This window comes from Rana temporaria, chromosome 10 (assembly GCF_905171775.1).
Source record: "Rana temporaria chromosome 10, aRanTem1.1, whole genome shotgun sequence".
Classification (NCBI taxonomy): Eukaryota; Metazoa; Chordata; class Amphibia; order Anura; family Ranidae; genus Rana; species Rana temporaria.
The window spans coordinates 53,566,290-53,582,304 of record NC_053498.1 but is presented as its reverse complement, the minus strand read 5'-3'; the positions used below and the strand labels follow the sequence as shown (position 1 = coordinate 53,582,304).

At 44.3% G+C, this 16,015-nt stretch overlaps 1 protein-coding gene across 2 annotated transcripts in view; it reads left to right on the top strand.

Moving 5' to 3' along the window:
• The window catches only part of EPS8L1 (EPS8 like 1), a 234,433-nt gene that overhangs the window by 114,348 nt on the left and 104,070 nt on the right, over positions 1-16,015 (top strand). Inside the window, exon 1 of one of the 2 annotated variants that reach the window (XM_040327623.1) lies at positions 3,356-3,912. The exons of the other annotated variant lie outside the window; for it this stretch is intronic. The gene's annotated coding sequence lies outside the window, so the exon portion shown is untranslated. Of the gene's footprint in view, positions 1-3,355; positions 3,913-16,015 lie in introns of those variants that run through there. 2 annotated transcript variants of the gene reach the window in all.

Here is a 16,015-nt window from a genome sequence, read left to right as displayed (position 1 = left end):
ATGGTGTTACTAACTTTACACTTTGTAACACCAGCCTTAGTTTTACACTTGCAAACTAAAACTTACGGCGAAAAAACGAAGCTGAAAAGCTTTGTGGATCAACCCTAAGTGCTAATTTGCATACTAGAAGCGGCATTTAGACTCGAAATGCCCCCAGCGGCGGATGCGGTACTGTATCCTAAGATTCGGCAGTGTAATTCAATTACACATGCCGGATCTTCTGCCTAACTTTGGAAAACTGCTTCTGTGGATCAGTTCCAAAGTTAGGACAAGGGATACGATGCAGTAACAGCAGTTACTAAGTCGTATCTCTTTTGTGGATCTGGCCCAATATTTTTTACTTTTTGCTATAATAAATATCCCCCAAAAATATATGTATATAAAAAAAAATCCTCAGTTTAGGCTGATACGTATTCTTCTACCTATTCTTGGTAAAAAAAAATCGCAATAAGCGTTTATCGGTTGGTTTGCGCCAATTTTTTTTACTACTAATGGTGGCGATCAGCTATTTTTTTCGTGACTGCGACATTATGGCGGACACTTCGGACAATTTTGACACATTTTTGGGAACATTGTCATTTTCACAGCAAAAAATGCATTTAAAATGCATTGTTTATTGTGAAAATGACAATTGCAGTTTGAGAGTTAACCACAGGGGGGCGCTGATGGGGTTATGTGTGACCTGAAGTGTGTTTACAACTGTAGGGGGGTGTGGCTGTAGGTGTGACGTCATCGATTGTGTCCCCCTATAAAAGGGATGACACGATCGATGCTGCCGCCACAGTGAAGGACGGGAAAGCCGTGTTTACACACGGCTCTCTCCGTTCTTTAGCTCCGGGGACCAATCGCGGGACTCCATTGGCGATCAGGTCCGCGGGTCCCGGTCACGGAGCTTCGGACCGGGTCGCGGGAGCGCGCCCGCGACCCACGGCTGGGTACTAGTACATGTGCCCAGCCGTGCCATTCTGCCGATGTATATGTGCAGGAGGCGGTCATTAAATGGTTAAAGAAGAAGAAACATAGCATACTAGCTCATTATGTCGCACTTACCTGAAATCAAAGTGCTCCTCGTTCCCCTCCGCCTGGGGGTTTTGGTAGATCATAAGCTCAATAATGGCATGCAATGCCAAGCTGCGGTTTCCAAAGCGAGCAAAGTCCTTTCTTGTATTAAGAGAGGTATGGACTCCAGAGAAAGAGATATCATTTTGCCCCTGTACAAATGAGGTAAGACCTTATCTGGAATATGCAGTTCAGTTTTGGGCCCCAGTTCTCAAAAAGGATATTGGGGAACTGGAGAAAGTGAAGAGAAGGGCAACCAAACTGATAAGAGGCATGGAGGAGCTCAGCTATGAGGAAAGATTAGAGGAACTGAATGTATTCACTCTTGAGAATAGAAGATTAAGGGGGGATATGATCAACATGTACAAATATATAAGGGGTCCATATAGTGAACTTGGTGTTGAGTTATTCACTTTACGGTCAACACTGAGGACAAGGGGGCACTCTTTACGTCTAGAGCAGGGATAAGCAATTAGCGGACCTCCAGCTGTTGCCAAACTACAAGTCCCATCATGCCTCTGCCTCTGGGTGTCATGCTTGATGCTGTCAGAGTCTCGCTATGCCTCATGGGACTTGTAGTTTGGCAACATCTGGAGGTCCGCTAATTGCTTATCCCTGGTCTAGAGGACCTCCCTGCAGAGGTGGTTCTGGCCAACTCAGTAAAGTGCTTTAAAGGAACACTAAAGGAAAACTTTTTTTTTTTTTTAAATAACAAACATGTTATACTTACCTCCACTGTGAAGCTCGTTTTGCACAGAGTGTCCCCTAACCCTGTCTTTTGGGGTCCCTCGGCGGCTGTCTCGGCTCCTTCTCGCAAAAGCTTTCCATCTTCAATCGAGCGAGCTCACATGGTGGAAAGCTTTTGCGAGCGCGGTCCCGTTATACAGCGGCGGGCATAGCCGCCGACTGTATCACTCGGCCCCGCCGAGGATGCATTAAGGTGAAAAAACGTTTACCTTTACAACCCCTTTAAGAAAGGCCTGGATACTTTCCTAAATGTACATAATATAACTGGGTACTAACATTTATAGGTAAAGTTGATCCGGGGAATATCCGATTGCCTCTCGGGGGATCAGGAAGGAATTTTTTCCCCTGCTGTAGCAAATTGGATCATGCTCTGCTGTTTTATTTTGCCTTCCTCTGGATCAACTGTGGGTATAGAATTGGGTATATGTGATTGTACGATATTATTATTATTATTTTATTTCTTTTGGTTGAACTTGATGAACTTGTGTCTTTTTTCAACCTGACCAACTATGTAACTATGTCCCCTCGGAGCTTCTTCCTGGTATCGCCTATCCGGCGATGTGATTGGCCGGAGCGGCGATGACGTCACTCCTGCGCATGCGCGCGGGCCCGGCACGATCCCACTCATGCGCACAGGACCGGCATAATCACGGCATGATCCCATTCATTATGCCGGGACGCTCAGTACGCCTGCGCCGTTGTTTATGGCGGGCATGCGCCGTAGACATCGGTGCAGTGTTTTCTGCAAATATCTCCTTAACTGTGTAGGTTAAGGAGATATTTGTTGCCCCTACAGGTAAGCCTTAAAGGGGTGGTTCATTTTTAAAAAAAAAATCCTTTCTCCAGCTTTGTACATGTTCAATAATGTACTCACCCGTCCCAGGAATCTAGGCACCAGCATTCTTGATTCATCCGAAAGTAAACTTTTGATAATACAACGATGGACGTTTCCATCTTAGCTCCTGGCAGTCTGAAGCCCTACGTCCGTGTCTTCCGGGATGCGGCGAATGCTGTACTCCCAGCATTCACCGCTCTATCCCGCGCATGCGCAGTGTTGACGGCGGGCGCGCCGTCAACACTGCACAGTTACTATGACAACGGCGCAGCGTCCTGAAAAGGACTCGCCCGCCCCCTTCAAAGTAAACACAAGAGCGATCTTTTCTATCAGCTGCTCAGAAGGCACCGAGCAGGTGATAGAAAAGGTACGTGAAAGCTAGCATTCACAAAACTTTTCATATATTTAACTTATTAAAACATCTTTTTAAATCTTACAATTAAAATGTATTATTAAAAATTAAAAATGGCGCTATTGTATCCGCCCTCGTCACAAGACTGGCTGCAAGAGTCATGTGACTTGCGGAAATAGCGCGATATAACACAACATGCTGTAGAGATTTCTCTCCCTGAAATCGTGACGCTGCGTGACGCTGCATTCCCAAGAAGCATAGCGGCTATGCTGGAAAGAAATAGACACGCCCAGCCCCACTCAGACAGACCAGGAAGTGCCTGCTTCACACACCATAAAGAAAGGTAAACAAACGTTTTAAAAAATGTTGTTTGGCGAACGGTTTTTAGGCTAACTGTGCCCTTGTGTTTAAGGTTAAGTTGTTAGATAGGTGGAACTTCCACTTTAATCTAGGCTTACCTGTAGGGGCAAGTTGTCAAAGTGGGTTTACAACCACTTTAAGCATTGGTAGGTTGAATAGGAATGTTTTTAAATGGTTAATGTTTTTATTGCTTGTGTGTGTGTCCCCATTGGGACAATTCCCTCTCACATCCTGTCATAAAGACTGTTGTCACCTGAACAGAACAGGAAAATCTCACAGCGCTGACATTTTTTTCCCACTTGTTTTGTTTTCTGGGACATATCTCTTTATCCTTGTCTACAAAATCCAAAACAAGCCAAAAACATTTTGTCTGGAGTTTTACTTTAAGTAATCACATATCAGAAGAGTGCCAAATCTTTCACCTCTTCTCCTGTCACAAGAAAAACTGGTTCTGCTAGATGTGGAGCTGATCTTCCTTAAACAGTCCCCTGACAAGGCACTGAGCTCACAGGGAAGGAGGAAGGAACAACCAGAGTCCATTCTGAGAGACCCAGCAACAGTAAGTACACTTCTCACCTGAGATAAACACTTAACTATCGGAGGAAGTGAATGTTCACTGCAGATTAATAAAACCTACACGTGTTTTCTTAAAAATGTAAATCTTTAATATTATATTAATATTCAATGTCAACTTTTCTTTCTGTTTCTAGAGCAAGCAGAGAAAGTAAATGTGCACAACTAAAGGCTGCAAGGCAGACATACTACATAGAATCTAGCCATTGCATTTCAGTCTGTCTTATGAGAAACAGGGAGGTGATGGTGTAGGAGTAAACAGAGGCGCAATTGTGTGTCATTCTTGCCCAGCAACTTTTTAGTGTGTGTTCTGTGGAGGAAGCTGTGGAGGAGACGGCATGCACAAGGACTCAGGCTGGGTTCGCAGTATTGCCATTTGGATGTGGGATCTCCGCATCCAATTCGCAATAGCAGGATATTTTGACCAGCTCTCTATGGAGCCAGTTCACATATCTCCGCAGCGGGTCCAGTGCGCTTTGCAGAAAAACGTTGTGCGTCTTTTGGTCCGTTTCAGGTCCGAATTCAGCACAAAATTCGGGCTGGAATCAGACCTGAAATGGTGAACCAGCACGCACCGGACCGCTGCTGTGAGCCACATGATGTGAACCGTGCCTCAAAGAGCTGCAGTTGTTGCCAATATAAAGTACAGTATGTAAGGCAGTGCTGGCGAAAGGGCTGAACTTTTTTTAAAGATTGAGGGAGCCACTACATTGCTGGGGCTTCGCTCTAGTCTGCAGTAATCTGTCAAGTGTTATTCACACTCTATGTAAATGAGTTTATTGTTTGAGGAAGAAATGGACTTTCTAGGCACCAATGGTTGACACAGAATAAGTTTTTATTGATGCAATCCCAAATGTATGGGTGATTGAATCAACATTACAGTACATATTAATAAAAAATACATTAAAAAACATAAATTATCACAGAATAGTTTTGTAATAATATAACAATTCAAATAAAGATTATTAAAACCGATAGAGGTCCACTAGAGACATCAACATGGGTTGATGGCTAACGTAAATATTGGTAGACGTATTTTTGCATGAGCTCTACATGTTTCGCAGTTGAATGCTTCTTCAGGAGCTATAGATTTTCTAAAAAGGAGAAAATAGACTGTTATTGGTTTACAATTTAGTGTATCGCTAAACATTTGTAGATAACCATAAATGGTATCAAGTGTGCAATAAAGCACCATAGCAAAAAAGAAACTCTCCTACTACTATTTAGGACGTGGCACCGCAGTACTCTAGGACACCCATAGTCCATCCTATGGTTTGTGTACCTTAAACCCTTTCAAACTCTATGTAAATGATGTGCACCAAAGTGTAACTTTGTTGCAGACTAATGCTCACCATACACTATAAAATTTAAATATCCAATCTCATTTAGTTCTACCTCCAACGATTTAGTAGAAGGACCTGATGATTGGCTACCCATTGATTGAACAGATTAAGGGCCAGATTCATAAAGACTTACGACGGGCCTATCAGTAGATACGCCATCGTAAGTCCGAATCCGCGCCGTCGCAACTTTAAGCGTATGCTCAAACTGAGATACGCTTAAATGTTGCTAAGATACGACCGGCGTAAGTCTCCTACGCCGTCGTATCTTAACTGCATATTTACGCTGGCCGCTAGGGGCGTGTACGCTGATTTACGCCTAGTATATGTAAATCAGCTAGATACGCCTATTCACGAACGTTCGCCCGGCCGTCGCAGTAAAGATACGCCGTTTACGTAAGGGGTTTTCAGGCATAAAGATAGATGGCGCAGCCAATGTTAAGTATGGACGTCGGAACCGTGTCGAATTTTTCAAATTTTACGTTGGTTGCGTAACTCGTTCGTGAATGGGGCTGGCCGTAATTTACGTTCACGTCGAAAGCAATGACGATTTGCCGACTTCATTTGGAGTATGCGCACTGGGATACGTCCACGGACGGCGCATGCGCCGTTCGTTAGAAACGTCAAATACGTGGGGTCACTAGTATTTTGCATAGAACACGCCCCCAACCAGCCTATTTTGAATTAGGCGGGCTTCCGCCGGCCCAGTTACACTGCGCCGCCGTAAGTTACAGCGCAACTTCTTTGTGAATACAGGACCTGCTGCTCTAACTTACGGCGGCGTAGTGTATCTGAAATCTATCTGAATCTAGCCATAAGTGTGCTCTCCTGTCATATTGTTTTGGTAATTGGAGATTGTTCTATTACATTTTGTAGTGTATGGCCACCATAGAAATGCCTAGACGTCAGAGATCATACACCAACTCATTGGGATAGATGGCAGACTTTTCCTGTGTTAAGCTTGGTACACAGAGGCAGAATACTGGCCGGTTCAACAGAAACCAACCAACTTTCGGTGCATGTGTACATCCAGTATATGCTGGGAAACCAGCATTCCTTCGGCATCCGATCAGCGCTGGCTGCCAATGGTCAGTGTGTTCTGGCGGGCGGGGGGGGCAGTCCCCCTGTCAGAACACATTCGCTCAGTGAGGAGATTGCTGTATTAACGTCACATGGTACAGCAAGCTCCTCTGAGCTGCTCTGCTTCTTTTTTTTTTTTTTTTTGTAGTTCAACTCGCAGGGTTGAATGACAGAAAACTTGAATTGTGTTCCAGGCATTAGGCTTTTTTTTAAGAGAGTCAATTGGTCAGGAGGAATTTTGATGGTTGACTGTTGTTTGTGAAAGGAGTTCTGCAAAGGGCTTTGTTTCCTCCTTCACTGGCACAAGCAACACATGATAAATGTTTTCCCAATGGGAATGCACTTGTAAAATTTTCTCTGGTGGGTATGACAATTCAGCAGCTAGATTGTAGAGGCATGTTTTAGTTTTATCCAGCTGGCCATGCAAATTTTAAAACCATATATTTATTTCAACATTTTATCATTTAATGATCTTGATGTTTGTAAACTAACTTTGTTGAGAATCCAACACATTCCATTTGTTTAATTCTGTGGCACATATTCACTATGCCCTGTGGGTAGGCACTGCTATGTCCAAGCGATCAAACAACGCTGATCGCTTGGTTTTCTCTGCCGCTCTGAGCAGAGAGCTGGTGACTGTCTGCTCTGCCCCTCCTCCCCACACTCATTGGAGTGCTGGACTGTGGAGGGGGTGGGAGCGGCTGAGCCTGCTGTCTGTCCTGGGTGGATCCTGATCTTTTCCCAGCTTAGACCGGCCCTGTGACGTCAGCTGAAATCGGGCTTCAGCCCGCTGTCAGCTGAATATGGCTCACAGGCGTGCAGAAAGAACTGCAATCCTGTGATCCACAGGAGACGTACAGCCAAGATCTCCTTTTTAGCCTAGTGGTTTCCTTTTTTTGACCCCATCCAGTAGCAGCATATACTGTACATGTCATTTTCCTGTCATTAGTGATGTGGAATGTGGACAATGATTGGCAGCTTGAAGGGAGAGATCATATGATAACAATGGTAGGATGTTGCACCACATCTACAGTTGTAGTCTGTGTAGAATTGCAGATGTATAGGAAACAATTTGGAGGGAGTGGGGGGGGGGGGGGGCAATTTTACAACCATATCTGAATGCTGTCAGACATCCCAAGAATGTCAGAAACAAAAATATCCACTATATTTATAACTGAATTGTTTGCTCAGCCCAAGTGTCCCTTTTACTTCCGAGTATGCCTAAGAATTAACATACTTTCCTATACCACTATAATGACACAGGAAACTGTTGGGAGTGGCGTGTGCCACACTAACTAAGCAGATAGACCTCAAGTCTTTCTGCACCACCCATGTCAGTTTCTATTTTAGAGCGAAATAGAAACTAGCACAGGGTTATCGCCTAACTAACTAACCTAAATAACTGCCACAGAATCCTGCCAGGCATGACCTGTTGCATTGGATGTGAGCTGTCAGCAGGCAGACAACATACCTTTGCTCTGCCCATGTAGTGATTATACTACATGAGCAAAGACTGCAGGGTTATTAACCTTCCTCCTCCCGCCCACTCTGAGATGAGCAGGGGCTAGGGTTGCCAACTTTTCTTCACGTCAAGCCCAAACACTTTGGCGCAGCACAGCAATTTTTTTAATATTATAAACTATAGATATACTTTGCGATTAAATAACATTTCTAATTACAAGAGTCCTCCTTTTACATCGGAAACCACAGAGTCCCCCTGTTACATCGGAAATCCACAGAGTCCCCCTGCTGCATCGGAATCCACAGAGTCCCCCTGCTGCATCGGAATCCACAGAGTCCCCCTGTTGCATCGGAATCCACAGAGTCCCCCTGTTGCATCGGAATCCACAGAGTCCCCCTGTTGCATCAGAATCCACAGAGTCCCCTCTGGGATCTTATGTGATAGACCAACACAAAGTGGCACACAATTGTAAAGTGGAAGGAAAAATAAATGGTTTTGAAAATGTTTTACAAACAAATATATGAAAAGTATGGTGTGCATTTGTATTCAGCACCCTGAGTCAATACTTTGTAGAACCGTCTTTCACAATTACAGCTGCAAGTCTTTTTAACCACTTGCCGCCCGCCAATGACAAATTAAGTGAGGACGTATAACGACGGTGGGCGGTCGGCAAGTAGTTAACTCTGCTTTAAACTTCTTCACAACTTTATCCCTGACCTGTCTGGTGTGTGCCTTGACCTTCATAATGCTATTTGCTCACTAATGTACTCTAACAAACCTCTGAGGGTTTCACAGAACATCTGTATTTATACTGAGATGAAATTACACACAGGTGGACTATATTTACTAATTAGGTGACTTCTGAAGGCAATTGGTTCCACTAGATTTTAATTAGGGGTATCAGAGAAAAGGGGGCTGAATACAAATGCACGCCACACTTTTCAGATATTTATTTATAATAAAATTTGAAATTGCCACTTTGTGTTGGTCCACCACATAAAATCCCAATAAAATACATTTACGTTTTTGGTTGAAAACGTGGCAAAATGTGGAAAATTCAAGGGGTATGAATACTTTTTTAAGGCACTATAAATTAAAGATTAATGCACTTAACTGTGCAGCCTTAGGGCATTGGTAAACAATTCTATATTGATATTGTCAGGGGTCAGTCCAGAGCTCTCCACCTTTGTTCATTCCGAGGGGGTTACCTTGCGGGCGCACTCCCGTGTCATACACGTGCCCCGCCCCCCAGCGGCCGCATCATTGTATTTGATTGACAGCAGCAGGAGCCAATGGTTGCGCTGCTACCAATCTATCCAATGAAGAGCCAAGAAGCCGTGGGGAGAACGATGCGGGATCGCGCCCCACGGAAGTTCTGGGCTTGGCTAAATAAAATGGGGGCTCGGGGGGGGGGGGGGGCGGACAGTGCAAGGTGTTTTTTCACCTTAATGCATAGGATGCATTAAGGTGAAAAAACATGAGGCTTTACAACCTTGTACGCACGCTTAGATCTTCGTACGACCGAACGTCCGTTTTTGTGGCATTCTAGTCTCATGTCAAAAGTGAAGAGGTTACTCACAATCCGAAAATCGGCTGCTGTCAGGATTAAACCTTTTCTAAATGGAGAGTCAGTGATCAGTAAAGACCACTGACTCTGTCTGTTCATAACTCGCAGTTTACTACGCTTCAGTTTATGAATGAATGGGAAGCTCTGTACAGATGTATTCCTGTCAATTAATCCTGTTAATTAATTCTGTGCAGCTGAGGCTGCCGAGGAGATGGAGGGCTGTGTCCTCCATCTAATTTCTCTGTCTCAATGGTGAAAGCTCAGAGGTCTGATCTCTCAACAAGGCCCCCAACTGGGCTCCTAAAAAAATAAAAATATATTTTAAAGAAACAATATTGTAAAAAAAAAATGAATAAAACAAATAGTAGAAAAAAAACCAACTGACAGCAGTGCCAAAACTACCACACAAACGTCACACTTGCGACTGGGCCCTGGCGTTGTGGGAAGGAGGGGCCCTTAATGGTTTCTTGCATCGGGGCCCTGAAGGTTCTAGTTACGCCACTGATTTTAATAGATAAGGGGATGCATTCCTGGCAGTAACCTGTGGTTGTATACCAAGGCTGGCAGCTCTGCCACCCTAGGCAGGGGTCTTGCTAGGTGGGAAAAAGACCAGGGGCTTCAGCCCGAAGTCCAATGCTGGAACCAGGGGGGGGGGGGGGGGGGGGGGGGGTAGTGGTGTTGTATGCGGTGTAGCGTTTTTTTGGGGCTGGGTGGTGGGGTTGTGTGACTTACCAGTGCCCATCAATGCTGACCACTGACCTGCCTGACACTGACCTGCCTGACCTAAATACACTGACCTACCTGACCTACATACACTGACCTACATACACTGACCTACCTACACTGACCTATCTGACCTACATACACTGACCAGTGACCTGCATGACCTTAACACACACTGAACTACTGACAATGGCATAGATACACACACTGACTTACCTGAGCTCAGCCGTGGTGTGCGGTCACAGCAGGGAGCAGGCAGTCAGTCACTCGTCACTGTCAGAGAGGAGAGGAGCTCAGCTGCCGAGGAGGAGAGGAGCCCAGCTGCCGAGATGAGGAGGAGAGGAGCCCCCGGGGAGGAGAGGAGAGCCGCCCACCCGTGCAGGGATATTGTTTGGCGGCTGCATTTGAAATTCCCGCCTTCTGGAGTCTGCAGGCTATGATGGACGTCACGTCACACGTCCCATGGTCCTGGCATTGGTGCTGCAGGCTCCAGAAGGCGGGACCTATGGCACTCGGCCGCAGCGGCACTCGGCCGCACTCGGCCACACTCGGCCACACTCGGAGTCGGCCACAGCCGCGATCAGATCGGTCCCGGGCCCCAGCGCTCGGGGTCAACAATAGAATGCATCATTCAATAGACTCTGGGCTTTTCGGGGTCCCATTCAGGCTCCAGCCCGGCCCTCCCAACGCCCCTGACCCTAGGTGACAACCTATGTTAGTTATAAAGAATCTGGAGTTGAACATACTACCAATTTATTGCATTTGGAAGCAATTGGACAGTGCTTAAATATAGTCTGTTTAAATACAAAGTTCAAAAAGCGCATAAAGAACACAATTTGTAAAAAAAAGAAAAAATGTGCAAAGCTCTTTTTGCTTGTAATTCGTTCTCAATAACATTATGGGTTAATATGCTGAAAGGCTGCTTGTCACTTGCATGCACTTACACACGGAAGTATTTTGGGTGTTGCCAACGCATAAAACAGAAAGTCAAACAACTCAGCAGCTAACCTGTGTACATGTAGCACACCTTAACCCTGAGAGGCGTTGTCACTCCGATTCAGTTGTTTTGATTAGTGTTTAGACAGAATAAACATTGCTGGAGATAGCAGTGCAGAAGCAATTACATACTGAAGATGTGTTGAAGTTGTCTTTTGATTTGGTTTGATTTGATTAGGGAGACACTATTTTGACACAAACAGAAGCCTGTATGCACGGGCCATAAAAAGCTAATCTTAAAGCGGGGGTTCACCCTAAAAACTATTTTCTAACATTACATTGAGCTGACTCTCGACAATGACAGTATGCCGTTTTTTTTTTTTTTTTTGCTGTACATACCTCGTACAGCTATTTTCTTCCCTGGCTTCCGGGTAGTGGCTCCCGCGAGAGTGGGCGTTCCTATCCAGCAGGTGATTGACAATCCCCCCGTCGCATAAGGAGCGTCACGAGTTACCGAAAGAAGTCGAACGGCGAGTCGGCGCTATACGGAGCCTGCGCACCGCCGTTCGGCTTCTTTCGGCAACTCGTGACGCTCCTTTTTCGACGGGGGGAGATAGTTTTTGTCATCACGTCAATCACCTGCTGGATAGGAACGCCGAGGAAGCCGTGGGGAAAAATAGCTGTACGAAGGTTTGTACAGCGGAAAAAAATACGCACACTGTCATTGTTGCAAGCGAGCACAATATGTAAAGGTATTAAAATGTTTTAGGGTGAACCTCCGCTTTCAATGAGTGTTATGACATACTGTGACTGGCCTTAAAGATAATTGTATACTGTTACTCAGTAGTGTATTTAGGTTTTGTGCTGCCTTAGGCCTGACTAAACTCATGCACCCCCTAATTTAAATATGACCCACCCCTTCCTGTCAAGGCCACACCCCTTTCTGTTTAAGACCCGCCCTGAAATTTTTCAGTGGGGACACTAGTTCTGAGGGCCTGGGGAGGGGGGGGCAATGGATTCCCTTAAGGGTAGTAAAGGTTCGTCTTTTATTTTTTAAATTGGTTCCTTTAAGCTAGTGCATTGTTGGTTCACTTACCTTTACCTTCGATTTCCCTTCTAAATGTTTTCTTTCTTTGTTTGAATTTCTCACTTCCTGTTTCTCCTCAGTAAGCTTTCCACCATCATCCGAGCCGTGGAAAAACATTTAGAACAGCTTACTGAACACCTTACTGAGGAGGAACAGGAAGTGAGAAATTCAGACAAAGAAAACAAAGAAAAAAAAACATTTAGAAGGGAAATTGAAGGAAAAGGTAAGTGAACCAACAATGCACTAGCTTAAAGTAACCTATTTAGAAAATAAAAAACGAACCTTTACAACACCTTTAACATAGATGTCCTCTCACTTCCTGTTTGTTTATGGGGCAGGAAGTGGGAGGAAATCTCTGCAATGGGACAGGGATGGTAAAAAAATAAACTCACAGGGGCTCTACCCCCCCCCCCTTTTAGTCTATCCAAAATGAAAAAAAAAAGTGTTGATTATAGTTCTAATTAAAGCACAAATTTCTGATAATTTGATGGAGAGGACTAAGAAGATATAACCATGACAATGGTGCAGCAGAAAACATATAGCACAGTGAGGAAGTTTTGTGGTCCAGGATGATAGGACAGTCAAAATTGGAAGCCCCCTCCCCCACAGTTACAGAATGGCGGCCGCCCGCATACCGGAAGCAGTGCTGCCACTTTATGGGGGTGCTAGACTAATTTGCCTCTCAGCCCAGTCTGCCCCAAAAGACTGGCGTTACACTAACATTGTAGCGCAAGCCGGCGGAGACTCTTTCCGTGCTGCCCTAGGCCTGGGCCTTGTTGGCCTAGGCCAGGATACAGCGTTGCTGTTACTGTATATGCTTGCATAATCCTTTGGTCACACTTCCGTCCTATATCATGATATGCATGAACATTTCTACTGCTAATCATTGCGTATCATGAATACAGGACTATGCATAGTTGCCAACAGTCATGATTTCGCCAGAACATGCACGGACTTCGGCCCCATGTCCCAGGCTGAGGCCGCCTGGGCAAGAATCATGGAAAATTCTTTTTATCCCAGGCAGGCAGCGTCCGACTGGGCTGGAGTGTCTGTTCCCCCCTTAAAAAAAGTTGCAATGCTCACCCGGCGCTGGCCACATAGTAATCTGGGTGGGCTTGGAATCATACGATATTTGCAGAGCTGATTGCAGTGTGCCGAGTGTGTTTCTGCACTTAGGACAAGTATAGGACCAACCCATTTCCTGTCAGGCAGAGCGCAGGGTGATCTCCCCGACAGGAGCTTCCTATTTCCGGCCTGGAAGAGGACGGGAGAGAAGAGAGGAGATTGCTCTAGGCGCTGACACTTGAGAGGAACCTGAGAGCAAGTGATTGAGCAGAGAGCATTAACAACTGTCCGGACTGGCAGATGATTATTTCTAATGTTGTGTCAGTGTGAACTGGCTGAAGTGCTTAAAGTTGTAGGAATCTCCCTTTTTTGCTTTGCAAATAATTTCAACTGTACCTTCAGGAAAACTTCATTAGAAACCTGACTTTAGTCTAGTATTTTGATTTGCCAAGATTGGTTCTCTTTTAGACATAGTTTTGTTCCGAATAAAAAAAATCGGACAAATTTTCTTTAATTTCCGAAATGACGAAAACAAAAATTCAGATGAAATACAAATTCAAATCGTTTTTGAATCATTTTTTAATACTTTTCAAAAAGTTTTCAAATAGTTTTTGAATTTGAATAGTTTTCGAACTCGAATAGTTTTCCAATTTCCTAAGAGAATTAAATAGAATAGAAAATAAAGGAATATAATAATAAAAAAAGTTTATATTCTATTTCTTTATTTTCTAGTCCATTTATTTCTTTTTGGAAATTTGAAAACTATTCGAAAACTTTTAGAATCGATTTAGAAAATGAATAAACAAAAAAAATTCCGAAAACAAATTAAATGAATGAAACAAATTTAACGAAACAAATTTATGTAAATAACGAATTGAAACGAAACAAAACTATTTTTTTTTTTCTGCACATGTCTATTCTCTTTTACTTTAAAGTGCATGTGCAAAATAACTTACTAGCCAGTAAAAAGGTTTCTGTAATATCTTTTGTTTGCTTTTTTTTTATTATGCAAGGTACAATTGAAGTCACACCCTTTCGTTCCTCCCCTTGTTTACGTTACGGCACTGCTAAAGGCCCACACGAAGCACTTAGCAGCACTTTGATGTTGTTTACCCACTTAAAGCGGGGTTTCCATTACGTTTTTCAATTTTTAAAAATCTGACCTTTCATCTTGCGTTCTATCTCTCTATATAGTATGACTTACTATGTGTAAAAGGCCCGCCGTTCCGCTGAGTTATATGAAGCGAATACTTTATATTTCTTTCTCCTGAGCGTTCCCATTTTGCTTGTTGGCACGGTGAAGCCCACAAGCAGTTGCTTCCTGGAATAGTGGGGATGACGCGTCCGAAAGAAAGACCCATCCCACCCCAATCTCGCGCATGTGCAATACTGCTGCAGCGCTGCGCCGTCAACAACTTGGGAAGCCATCGCAACGAGCGTCGGCTGCGGAAGTGTACGGCATCAACAACAAGCCGGGACCGTACAGGATTGCCATTTTTAATAAAAAAAAATATTTATTTAATAAAGTTTAATCGCGTCACTTCCTGCCTAGAAATAACGCAATTCTTGTACAGGGGAGGCACAGGGGAGGTGCACGGCATCATGACTCATCATTTTTTTTTTCAGTGTAAAAATTAATAAAAATTTATAAAATAAATAAAAATAAATAAGAAAACCCCAAAAAAATTTAGAGCGCCCCGTCCCGACGAGCTTGCGCGCAGAAGCGAACGCATACGTGAGTAGTGCTCGCATATAAAAACGGTGTTCAAACCACACAAGTGAGATATCACCACGATCGTTAGAGCGAGCGCAATAATTCTAGCACTAGCCCCTCCTCTGTAGCTCAAAAGATGCAACCTATAGAATTTTTTAAACGTCGCCTATGGAGATTTTTAAGGGGGAAAAGTTTGACGCCATTCCACGAGCGGGCACAATTTTGAAGCGTGACATGTTGGGTATCATTTTACTCGGCGTAACATTATCTTTCACAATATATAAAAAAATTGGGCTAACTTTACTGTTGTCTTATTTTTTAATAAAAAAAAGTGAATTTTTTCCCCAAAAAATGCGCTTGTAAGACCGCTGCGCAAATACGGTGTGACAAAAAGTATTGCAATGACCGCCATTTTATTCTCTAGAGTGTTAAAAAAATATATATATAATTTGGGGGGGTTTTAAGTAATTTTCCAGCAAAAAAAAACTGTTTTAGTCTTGTAAACGCCAAATCTGAAAAACGGCCAAGGTCCTTAAGTGGTTAAAGTGGAAGTTGCATTTGTACCTACATTAAGAGAGCTGTGCCGCAGCTGTGATTCCTGTGCTCATGCAGGGGAGTCAGTGGCGTATTATTCATGTGTGCAGGATATGCGGTGCACACAGGCCCCCAAGGCCAGGGGAGGGGGCACTGTGCCCTCTCACACTCTGCCTACATGGAGTAACAGAAATGCAATGAAATCACATTTCTGATGGGTCCCTGAAGTGTGTACCTGGTCGGCAGCCTTAGGGGACTCTTTTTTTTATTGCACACCCAGGCAGAAACTGCATTTGCCATTGCCTGGTCTGTAGATCCAGCCTTGCCACCCACAGCCCCTGAAGTGCCTGGCCGCTGGTAGAGTGATCTGCAGACTTGTGTGCTGCGCCAGGATGTATGTTCTGACGAGGGGCAGACTGACCATAGTGTTCACGGTAGTTTACACTGGGAAATCCCACCAGCTGCTCAACCTGCCAAATTATTGGTTTCTACGACCACTTAGGCTTGGTTTCCACTAGTGTGACTTGTCATGCGACTTGGGACTGCAAAGTCGCATGACAAGTTGTACACTATGCTTTCCA